Source organism: Salvelinus sp. IW2-2015, unplaced genomic scaffold (assembly GCF_002910315.2).
Source record: "Salvelinus sp. IW2-2015 unplaced genomic scaffold, ASM291031v2 Un_scaffold768, whole genome shotgun sequence".
NCBI lineage: Eukaryota > Metazoa > Chordata > Actinopteri > Salmoniformes > Salmonidae > Salvelinus > Salvelinus sp. IW2-2015.
The window spans coordinates 187,332-200,464 of NW_019942607.1; positions in this window are offsets into that span (position 1 = coordinate 187,332).

A 13,133-nucleotide genomic window follows, 5' to 3' on the forward strand; every position below is an offset into this window, starting at 1 on the left:
ATTGATTACTCTTTGAATGGTGTATCAAGACTTTTTWAATTTTTATTTAAATAGGCAAGTCAGTTAAGAAAAAAATCGTATTTACAATGATGGCCTACCCCGGCTAGACTGCTGTGCCACTTGGGAGCCACGTCACTACAAAGATACAGGCGTCTTTCCTAACTCAGTTGCCGGAGAGGAAGGAAACAGCTCAGGGATTTGACCATGAAGCCAATGGTGACTTTAAAACAGGTACAGCTGTGATAAGAGAGAACTGAGGATAGATCAAAAACCAGCGGTGGAAAAAGTATCCAATTGTCATACTTGAGTAAAAGTAAAAGATACTAAATAGAAAATGACTCAGGTAAAAGTGAAATTCATCCAGTAAAATACTACTTGAGTAAATGTCCAACAGTATTTGGTTTTAAATATACTTGAGGATCAAAAGTAAATGTAATTGCTAAAATATACTTAAGTATCAAAAGTAAAAGTATTAATCATTTAAAAATCATAGCAAACCAGACGCCCCATTTAAAAATATATAGGTTTTAACAGATAGCCATGGGCACACTCAGACATAATTTACAAACAAAGCATGTGTGTTTAGTGACTCCGTCAGATCAGAGGCAGTTGACAGGGGATGTTCTCTTGATAAGTGCGTGAATTTCACAATTTTCCTGTCCTGCTAAGCATTCCAAATGTAACAAGTACTTTCGGGTGTCAGGGAAAATGTATGGAGTAAAAAGTACATTATTTTCTTTAAGAATGTAGTGAAGTAAAAGTAGTCAAAAATAGAAATAGTAAAGTACAGATACCCCAAAAAGCTACTTAAGCGGTACTATTTTTTATTTAAGTACTTTACACCACTGTCAACAACATTGTAGTTAATCCACAATTTACTAACCTAATTGACAGAGATGCAATCTCAATCGCACTCCACACTGCCCTTTCCCACCTGGACAAAACGAACACCTATGTGAGAATGCTGTTCATTGACTACAGCTCAGCGTTCAACACCATAGTGCTCACGAAGCTCATCACTAAGGACCCTTGGACTAAACACCTCTCTCTGCATCTGGATCCTGGACTTCCTGATGGGCTGCCCCCAGGTGGTAAGGGTAGGCAACAACACATCTGCCACGCTGATCCTCAACACTGGGGCCCGTCAACAATAAAAGGACAGCGAGGTGTCTGATTTTATGTTAAAATTACTCGCTTTCAATAAAACATGAAACAACTAAGAGGAGCATATCATACAACTATCCTGTACTCCCTGTTCACCCACGACTGCGTGGCCAAACACAACTCCAACACCATCATTAAGTTTGCTGACGACACAACAGTGGTAGGCCTGATCACCGACAACAATGAGACAGCCTATAGGGAGGAGGTCAGAGAACTGGCCGTGTGGTGCCAGGACAACAACCTCTCCCTCAATGTGAGCAAGGCAAAGGAGCTGATCTTGGACTACAGGAAAAGGCGGGCCCCCATTAACATCGATGGGGCTGTGGCGGAGTGGGTCGAGAGTTTCAAGTTCCTTGGTATCAACATCACCAACAAACTATCATGGTCCAAACACACCAAGACAGTCGTGAAGAGGGCACAACAAAACCTTTTCCCACTCAGGAGATTGAAAAGATTTGGCATGGGTCTTCAGATCCTCAAAAGGTTCTACAGCTGCACCATCGAGAGCATCCTGACTGGTTGCATCACCGCCTGGTATGGCAACTGCTCGGCATCTGACCGTACGGTGCTACAGAGGGTAGTGCGAACGGCCCAGTACATCACTGGGGCCAAGCTTCCTGCCATCCAGGACCTATATAATAGGTGGTGTCAGAGGAAAGCCCATAAAATTGTCAGAGACTCCAGTCACCCAAGACTGTATAGACTGTTTTCTCTGCTACCGCACAGCAAGCGGTACCGGGGTGCCAAGTCTAGGACCAAAAAGCTCCTCAACAGCTTCTACCCCTAAGCCATTAGACTGCTGAACAATTCATAAAAATCACCACCGGACAATTTACATTAACACCCCCACCTCCCTCTTGTACACTGCTGCTACTCGCTATTTGTTTGTTACCTATGCATAGTCACTTCGCCCCCAACTACATGTACAGATTACCTCAACTGGCCTGTACCCCTGCACACTGACTCGGTACCGGTGCCCCCTGTATATAGCCTCATTATTGTTATTCTTATTTAAGGGCTTGCAAGTAAGCATTTCACGGTAAAGTCGACACTTGTTGTATTCGGCGCACATGGCAAATAAAGTTTGATTTGATTAAATGGGAAGAGGTCTGTCCGTGATAAGGCACTGCTCTGCTTTCTTGATATCTCAGTCAACCAGACAGGTCCTATAAGCTTTAGTTTTGTTGCATCTGGACCACTGTCCAATTGTGTGGTCAGGTGCAGCAAAGAAAGACATAGGCAAATTGCAGTTGGCCCAGATCAGTATTCTCATGCATGTCATTGTGGTCCTGTATGGCTCCGCTGGTAGAGTATGGCGCTTGCACCGCTAGTGTTGTGGGTTTGATTCCCAGGGCCACCTATACGGAGGACGTATGCACGCATGACTGTAATTTGAGTCTGCTAATTGGTTTATGTATAATTACATACACTAGATGACCAAAAGTATGAGAACATCTCATTCCAAAATCATGGGCATTAATATGGAGTTGGTCCACCCTTTGCTGCTATAACAGCCTCCACTCTTCTGGGAAGGCTGATGTTGGAATATTGCTGCGGGGACTTGCTATTCAGCCACAAGAGCATTAGTGAGGTCAGGCACTGATGTTAGGAGATTAGGCCTGACTCGCAGTCGGCGTTCCAATTCATCCCAAAGGTGTTCGATGGAGTTGAGGTCAGGGCTCTGTGCAGGCCAGTCAAGTTCTTCCACACCGGTCTTGAAAAAGCATTTCTCTATTGACTTCGCTTTGTGCACGGGGGCATTGTCGTGCTGAAACAGGAAAGGGCCTTCTCCAAACTGTTGCCACAAAGTTGGAAGCACAGAATTGCCTAGAATGTCATTGTATGATGTAGGGTTAAGATTTCCCTTCCCTGGAACTAAGGGGCCTAGCCCGAACCATGAAAAACAGCCCCAGACCATTATTTATTCTCCACCAAACTTTACAGTTGGCACTATGCATTGGGGCAGGTAGCATTCTGCTGGCATCCACAAAACCCAGAAATGTCAGTCGGACTGCCAGATGGTGAAGGGTGATTCATCTCTCCAGAGAAAGCGTTTCCACTGCTCCAGAGTCCAGTGGCGGCGAGCTTTACACGTTTGGCATTGTGCTGCTGCTCGGCCATGAAACCCATTTCAGGAAGCTCCCGACGAAAAGTTATTGTGCTGATGTTGCTTCCAGAGGTAGTTTGGAACTCGGTAGTGTGTTGCAACCGAGGACAGCAGTTTTTTGTGTGCTACGCGCTTCAGCACTGTGAGCTTGTGTTGCCTACCACTTCACGGCTGAGTCGTTGTTGCTCCTAGACGTTTCCACTTCCCAATAACAGCACTTATAGTTGACCGGGGCAGAAATTTCATGAATTGACTTGTTGGAAAGGTGGCATCCTATGACGGTGTCATTATGAATGTCATTGAGCTCTTCGGTAAGGCCATTCTACTGCCAATGTTTGTCAATGGAGATTGCATGGTTGTGTGCTCAATTTTATACACCTGTCAGCAACGGGTGTGGCTGAAATAGCCGAATCCACTAATTTGAAGGGGTGTCCACATACTTTGTATATAGTGTATATTTGGGTTCCCAATTGGCGCAACGGTCTAAGGCACTCCTTCTCAGTGCTAGAGGCGTCACTACAGACACCCTGGTTCGAATTCAGGCTGTATCACAACCGACGGTCCTTGGAGACGCATAGAGCGGGGCAAGAATTGGCCCAGCGTCATCCGAGTTTGGCCGGTGTAGGCTATCATTGTAAATAAGAATTTGTTCTTAACTGACTTGCCTAGTTAAATAAAGGTTAAAATATATATATATATATTATGTCAATCTCTCCTGGCTCAAAATTGAGGAGATATTGACTGCATCCCTTTTGGTCACAGTTCGGATAATCATTGGTATCACACAAGACATGCAATCAGAGGTCTCTTCACAGTCCCCATGTCCAGAGCAGAGGCCGGGAAACATACAGTATTAAGTAGAGCATGACTAAATGGAACTCTGCCACCCCAGGTAACTTAAGCTAGCAATTAAACAAGATAACTCTGCCACCCCAGGTAACCAGATTAAAGAACACCTTACGGCACGACGGGGACGAGACACATTTGCATGCATTTTGTATTTTATTTTGCATTGTATCATGTATTCAGGTATTCCCCAGGGGTATGCACAATGCCGTCGGGGGTACGCCAAATACAATGTGATTCACTTTTTTTTGAGAGAGAGAATTAAGACGACTTTCGAGTAGTAAGACATGTATAAAAGCAACAGATTCCATTAATAAGAAGGGGCTAGAAGCATCTAATATGGTGAGCTACCGAGTGGCTAGGACAGGCAAGCCCTATACTATTGTGGAGGACATAATCATTCCTGCTGCTGTGGGTATGGCTAGGAAAATGCAGGGGGAAAAGGCCCAAAAAACTATACAGACAATGTCTTCATCAAACACTGTTTCACGACGCGTCAGTGACATGGCAGGAGATGTTTTGAAACAATTACTGCTTTGCATACAAGCCAGTGAATTCTATGAGTTACAGCTGGATGAGTCAACAGACGGGCCTGGCACAGCTCCTGGTATATGTCCGTTAATAATTAAGGAAGACATCCTCTTCTGGAAACCGGGACAACAGGAGAGGATATTTTTTAGCTTTGTGACATCAAATGGACTTTGGTGGTCACAATATATTGGTATCTGTACTGATGGCGCAAAATCCATGACAGGGAGACATAGTGGAGTGGTAACGCGCGTGCAAACTGTTTCTCCCGACGCCACTTGGGTACGCTGCAGCATCCACCAAGAGGCTCTTGCTGCCAAGGGAATGCCTGACAGCTTGAAAGATGTTTTGGATACTACAGTGACAATGCTTGCTTTGTTAAAGCTGATGAACTCTCGTGTATTTTCTGCACTAATCCAAGATGGCGTAGCAGTCAGATGTCCTTTGTCCTCGTCCTGTCCCGTGTATATATTTTTTTATATATTTTTCTTCGCATTTCTTTTTATATATATTTTTTTTCTTCTTAAAAACTCAACTTCAAAACACTCTCCTGCAACCTACCTCACCAAATGTGGTGCGGATCTGCTTTTTCTCTCCTCAAAGGTATTATTCACCTCGTATCCGAAATCTACAACAGAAGCTAGCCAGTAGTTAGCCAGCTCACAAGCTAACGTGAGTAGTTCAGCTAACCACAGCTAGCGCTTATCAGCTATCCTTTAGCTCGGAAAAACTATTGCCAGTTTTGTACAACGCGACTCAGACCAGAGCATACCAGACCTATTTCTCTCCATATCCCGGATTTTTACCGCAAGCTCTGGACATTTACACCTGGATCTTGCAGCTAACTAGCTGCTATCGGAGTGACTATTGGCTAACATCAATTCCGGAGCAAACACCAATTATCCCGGAGCTAGCCAGCTGAAGAGTTCCATCAGCCACTCCTGGGCTACAATCACCTATCCGGACCCGTTTTACTGCCGATGCGGAGCCCCACCGGGCTTCACGACTGGGATACCGACGTTATCTGCCCGAGGGAGTTATTCAACTGGCCCCTCCATCGCGACGTAACCTGAACGCCCATATGCTAACTGCGGCCCGCTAATCGTTAGCTGTCTTGAGCATATCGGCTGCTATCTGAACAGGTCTATCGAACAATCTTACGCCGCGGGCTAGCTTAGTGGAGGCCTCACTGCTCCATCTACGGCCCCCCTGGACACTATGATCACTTGGCTACATAGCTGATGCTTGCTTGACTGTCCATTAATTCACGGTACTCCATTCCGTTTATTTGTGTTTTATCTGTCGGCTCTGTGCTTTAACTCAGGATCTGTGTGTAGTTAATCCGACCCTCTCTGCCTAGCCTCGCCATTTTTACCTGCTGCTGCTGTGTTAACTGACTAGCTGCTGTTATCTTCACCGCTTTGTTTTAGCTAGCTCTCCCAATCAAGACCTGCAATCACTTTATGCCTTATTGTATGTCTCCCTCAAATATCAATATGCCTTGCATACTGTTGTTCAGGCTAGCTATCATTGTTTTGGTTTGCAATGGACCCCGTAGTTCCACTCTCCGTACCTCTTGATACCCCCTTCGTCCCACCCCCCACACATGCGGTGACCTCACCCATTGAGACCAGCATGTCCAGAGATACAACTCTCTTTCATCACCCAGTGCCTGGGCTTGCCTCCGCTGTACCCACGCCCCACCATACCCTGTCTGCACATTATGCCAGAATCTATTCTACCACGCCCATAAATCTGCTCCTTTTATTCTTTGTCCCCAACGCTCTAGGCGACCAGTTTTGATAGCCTTTAGCCGCACCCTCATCCTACTACTCCTCTGTTCCTCGGGTGATGTGGAGGTAAACCCAGGCCCTGCATGTCCCCAGTCACCCTCATTTGTTGACTTCTGTGATCGAAAAAGCCTTGGCCTCATGCATGTCAACATCAGAAGCCTCCTCCTATGTTTGCCTTACTCACCGCTTTAGCACACTCTGCCAACCCTGATGTCCTTGCCGTGTCCGAATCCTGGCTTAGGAAGGCCACCAAAAATTCTGAGATTTCCATACCCAACTATAACACTTTCCGTCAAGATAGAACTGCCAAAGGGGGAGGTGTTGCAATCTACTGCAGAGATAGCCTGCAAAGTTCTGTCATACTTTCCAGGTCTATGCCCAAACAGTTCGAACTTCTAATTTTAAAAATTAATCTCTCCAGAAATAAGTCTCTCACTGTTGCCGCCTGCTACCGACCCCCCTCAGCTCCCAGCTGTGCCCTGGACACCATCTGTGAATTGATCGCTCCCCATCTAGCTTCAGAGTTTGTTCTGTTAGGTGACCTAAACTGGGATATGCTTAACACCCCGGCAGTCCTACAATCCAAGCTTGATGCCCTCAATCTCACACAATCATCAAGGAACCCACCAGGTACAACCCTAAATCCGTAAACATGGGCACCCTAATAGACATTATCCTGACCAACCTGCCCTCCAAATACACCTCTGCTGTCTTCAATCAAGATCTCAGTGATCACTGCCTCATTGCCTGTATCCGCCACGGGTCCGCGGTCAAACGACCACCCTCATCACTGTCAAACGCTCCCTAAAACACTTCTGCGAGCAGGCCTTTCTAATCGACCTGCCCGGGTTCCCTGGAAGGATATTGACCTCATCCCGTCAGTTGAGGATGCCTGGTCATTCTTTAAATGTTACTTCCTCACCATATTAGACAAGCATGCTCCGTTCAAAAAATGCAGAACCAAGAACAGATATAGCCCCTGGTTCACTCCAGACCTGACTGCCTCGACCAGCACAAAAACATCCTGTGGCGAACTGCAATAGCATCGAAGAGCCCCGCGATATGCAACTGTTCAGGGAAGTCAGGAACCAATACACTCAGTCAGTCAGGAAAGCAAAGGCCAGCTTTTTCAAGCAGAAATTTGCATCCTGTAGCTCTAACTCCAAAAAGTTCTGGGATCTGTAAAGTCCATGGAGAACAAGAGCACCTCCTCCCAGCTGCCCACTGCACTGAGGCTAGGTAACACGGTCACCACCGATAAATCCGTGATAATCGAAGACTTCAACAAGCATTCCAATGGCTGGCCATGCCTTCCTCCTGGCGACTCCAACCTTGGCCAACACCCCCGCCCCCTCCGCTGCTACTCGCCCAAGCCTCCCCAGCTTCTCCTTTACCCAAATCCAGATAGCAGATGTTCTGAAAGAGCTGGAAAACCTGGACCCATACAAATCAGCTGGGCTTGACAATCTGGTCCCTATTTCTGAAACTGTCCGCCGCCATTGTCGCACCCCCTATCACCAGCCTGTTCAACCTCTCCTTCGTATCATCTGAGATCCCCAAGGATTGGAAAGCTGCCGCGGTCATCCCCCTCTTCAAAGGGGGAGACACCCTGGACCCAAACTGTTACAGCCTATATCCATCCTGCCCTGCCTATCTAAGGTCTTCGAAAGCCAAGTCAACAAACAGATCACTGACCATCTCGAATCCCACCGTACCTTCTCGCTGTGCAATCCGGTTTCCGAGCCGGTCATGGGTGCACCTCAGCCACGCTCAAGGTACTAAACGATATCTAACCGCCATCGATAAAAGACATTACTGTGCAGCCGTCTTCATCGACCTGGCCAAGGCTTTCGACTCTGTCAATCACCATATTCTTATCGGCAGACTCAGTAGCCTCGGTTTTTCTAATGACTGCCTTGCCTGGTTCACCAACTACTTTGCAGACAGAGTTCAGTGTGTCAAATCGGAGGGCATGTTGTCCGGTCCTCTGGCAGTCTCTATGGGGGTACCACAGGGTTCAATTCTCGGGCCGACTCTTTCTCTGTATACATCAATGATGTTGCTCTTGCTGCGGGCGATTCCCTGATCCACCTCTACGCAGACGACACCATTCTATATACTTCCGGCCCTTCCTTGGACACTGTACTATCTAACCTCCAAACGAGCTTCAATGCCATACAACACTCCTTCCGTGGCCTCCAACTGCTCTTAAACGCTAGTAAACCAAATGCATGCTTTTCAACCGTTCGCTGCCTGCACCCGCACGCCCGACTAGCATCACCACCCTGGACGGTTCCGACCTAGAATATGTGGACATCTATAAGTACCTAGGTGTCTGGTTAGACTGCAAATCTCCTTCCAGACTCATATCAAACATCCCAATCCAAAATCAAAGCAAGAATCGTCTTTCTATTCCGCACAAAGCCTCCTTCACTCACGCGCCAAACTTACCCTAGTAAAACTGACTATCCTACCGATCCTCGACTTCGGCGATGTCATCTACAAAATAGCTTCCAATACTCTACTCAGCAAACTGGATGCAGTTTATCACAGTGCCATTCGTTTTGTTACTAAAGCACCTTATACGACCCACCACTGCGACCTGTATGCCCTAGTCGGCTGGCCCTCGCTACATGTTCGTCGTCAGACCCACTGGCTCCAGGTCATCTACAAGGCTATGCTAGGTAAAGTGCCGCCTTATCTCAGTTCACTGGTCACGATGGCTACACCCACCTGCAACACGCGCTCCAGCAGGTGTATCTCACTGATCATCCCTAAAGCCAAAACCTAATTTGGACGCCTTTCCTTCCAGTTCTCTGCTGCCTGCGACTGGAACGAATTGCAAAAATCTCTGAAGTTGGAGACTTTTATCTCCCTCAACAACTTTAAAAATCTGCTATCCGAGCAGCTAACCGATCGCTGCAGCTGTACATAGTCCATCTGTAAACTACCCACCCAATTTACCTACCTCACCCCCCATACTGCTTTTATTTATTTACTTTTCTGCTCTTTGCACACCAGTATCTCTTCTTGCACATGATCATCTGATGATTTATCATTCCAGTGTTAATCTGCTAAATTGTAATTATTCGATTTATTGCCTACCTCATGCCTTTTGCACACATTGTATATAGATCTTCTTTTTTCTACCATGTTATTGACTTGTTTATTGTTTACTCCATGTGTAACTCTGTGTTGTCTGTTCACACTGCTATGCTTTATCTTGGCCAGGTCGCAGTTGCAAATGAGAACTTGTTCTCAACTAGCCTACCTGGTTAAATAAAGGTGAAATAAAAAAATAAAAATAAAAATATGGGCAGCGACCATGTAACGCTTTTACAACATACAGAAGTGCGCTGGTTATCAAGGGGCAAAGTATTGACACATTTTTTGAATTGAAACAAGCTTTTCATTTGTCTGACCACTTGAATGATGACGAGTTTCTCATACGACTGGCATATCTGGGTGATGTTTTTTTTGCCTGAATGATCTGAATCTAGGATTACAGGTACTCTCCGCAACTATATTCAATGTGCGGGACAAAATTGAGGCTATGATTAAGAAGTTGGAGCTCTTTTCTGTCTGCATTAACAAGGACAACACACAAGTCTTTCCATTATTGTATGATTTTCTGTGTGCAAATGAACTCAAGCTTACAATGTCAAATGTGATATAGCAAAGCACCTAAGTGAGCTGGGTGCGCTATTACGCAGGTACTTTCCCAAAACGAACAGCACAAACTGGATTCATTATCCCTTTCATGCCCTGCCTCCAGTCCACTTACCGATATCTGAACAAGAGAGCCTCATAGAAATTGCAACAAGCGGTTCTGTGAAAATTTAGTTTAATCAGAAGCCATTGCCAGATTTCTGGACAGGGCTGCGCTCAGAGTTTCTTGCATTGACCAATCGCACTGTTAAGACACTGATGCCCTTTGTAACCATGTACCTATGTGAGAATGTATTCTCAGCCCTCACTAGCATGAAAACTAAATACAGGCACAGACTGTGTGTGGAAAATGATTTAAGACAGACTCTCCAATACCACCCAACATTGCAGAGTTATGTGCATCCTTTCAAGCACACCCTTTTCATTAACCTGTGGTGAGTTATTCACAATTTTCAATGAACAAATAAGGTTTTATATGTAAGATGGCTAAATAAAGAGCAGAATTATTGATTATTATTATATTATTATTTGTGCCCTGGTCCTATAAGAGCTCTTACTCACTTCCCACAAGCCGGGTTGTGACAAACTCATTATGTTGAATAAATGTATTGTATAGTGTGTGTGTGGCAGGCTTACAATTATGGCAAAAAAACTAATTTGAGTGTTGCTAGAGGGGGTACGCAGCTGGAGGTTGAATGTTTGAAGGGGTATGGGACTATAAAACGTTTGGGAACCACTGATGTATGTGATACGTGATTGGGATACGACTGTGATATGTGGTTCTCGCATGGCTATCCTAAGATGAATGCACTAGTTGTGGGTCACGCTGGATGGGAGCATCTGCTGAATGGCTCAATGGTCATGTAAATGTAGTGCTAAATATGTACAGTTGAAGTTGGAAGTTAACATACACCTTAGCCAAATACATTTAAACTCAGTTTTTCACAATTATATTTCTTTCATCACATTCCCAGTGGGTCAGAAGTTTACATACACACATAGTATTTGGCAGCATTGCCTTTAAATTGTTTAACTTGGGTCAAACATTTYGGGTAGCCTTCCACAAGCTTCCTACAATAAGTTGGGTGAATTTTGGCCCATTCCTCCTGACAGAGCTGGTGTAACTGAGTCAGGTTTGTAGGCCTCCTTGCTCGCACACGCTTTTTCAGTTCTGCCCACACATTTTCTATAGGATTGAGTTCAGGGCTTTGTTATGGCCACTCCAATACCTTGACTTTCTTGTCCTTAAGCCATTTTGCCACAACTTTGGAAGTATGCTTGAGGTCATTGGCCATTTGGAAGACCCATTTGYGACCAAGCTTTAACTTCCTGACTGATGTCTTGAGATGTTGCTTCAATCCACATAATTTCCTACCTCATGATGCCATCTATTTTGTGAAGTGCACCAGTCCCTCCTGCAGCAAAGCACCCCAACAACATGATGCTGCCACCTCCATGCTTCACGGTTGGGATGGTGTTCTTCGGCTTGCAAGCCTCCCCATTTTCCCTCCAAACATAACAATGGTCATTATGGTCAAACAGTTCTATTTTTGTTTCATCAGACCAGAGGACATTTCTCCAAAAAGTACAATCTTTGTCCCCATGTGCAGTTGCAAACCATAGTCTTGCTTTTTTATGGCGGTTTTGGAGCAGTGGCTTCTTCCTTGCTTAGCGGCCTTTCAGGTTATGTCGATATAGGACTCATTTTATTGTGGATATAGATAATTTTGTACCGGTTTCCTCCAGCATCTTCACAAGGTCCTTTGCTGTTGTTCTGGGATTGATTTGCACTTTTCACACCAAAGTACATTCATCTCTAGGAGACAGAACGCGTCTCTTTCCTGAGCGGTATGACGGCTGCATGGTTCCATGGTGTTTATACTTGCGTACTATTGTTTGTAGAGATGAACGTGGTACCTTCAGGCATTTGGAAATTGCTCCCAAGGATGAACCAGACTTGTGGAGGTCTACAATTTCTTTTGAGGTCTTGGCTGATTTCTTTTGATTTTCCCATGATGTCAAGCAAAGAGGCACCTTTTGAGTTTGAAGGTAGGCCTTGAAATACATCCACAGGTACACCTCCAATTGACTCAAATTATGTCAATTAGCCTATCAGAAGCTTCTAAAGCCAGGACATTATTTTCTAGAATTTTCCAAGCTGTTTAAAAAAGGCAGTCAACTTAGTGTATGTAAACTTCTGACCACTGGAATTGTGATACAGTGAATTCTAAGTGAAATAATCTGTCTGTAAACAATTGTTGGAAAAATGACTTGTGTCATGCACAAAACCGACTTGCCAAAACTATAGTTTGTTAACAAGAAATTTGTGGAGTGGTTGAAAAACACTTAGGTTGGAGTCATTAAAACTCGTATGTAAACTTCCGACTTCAACTGTATGCCATGTCACAATGCTGCCCTTGAAACACTGACTGCCATCTTCGACAAAACATCATAAGATAATCTTGACTTGAGGCGAAGAAATGTTACAAGATGGGCATTACCAAATTGTGCCAACTTGTCAGAACATGGACATAGACATAACACATGTAAAATTCTTTGCAAGTGCGTGAACAGGGAATTTTCTGAAGGAGTTTGTCCTCCAGAATCAAGAAACTCTATACTAGTGGTATTACAGTTATGAAAATGTAGTCAAATCTCTTTGCCCTGAATAGTGATATACTGATGTAATCCTTTTATATAGAAAGTGAACTCTGAAAAACTCAAGTTTACAACAAATGAGAAAGAACATGACTGAACAGTGAAATAAACACACATATTAAATGCCAAGTGGAATATGAATCTTATTTATGGAATAAAAATAACAGGTTTAACTAAAACACTGCCATATAAAGTAAAACAAATGTTACAGCTTCCCCACACATCCCCAAATAAGGACCATTACCCAACCCCATATCACTGCAGTCTGGCGACACAAGACATACTTCACATACGTATTATTTTTGAATAATAGTCAGTCATTTGTTGTTAATTGTTGACATCTCATGAAAAACAAGGTCCTGGGTAAT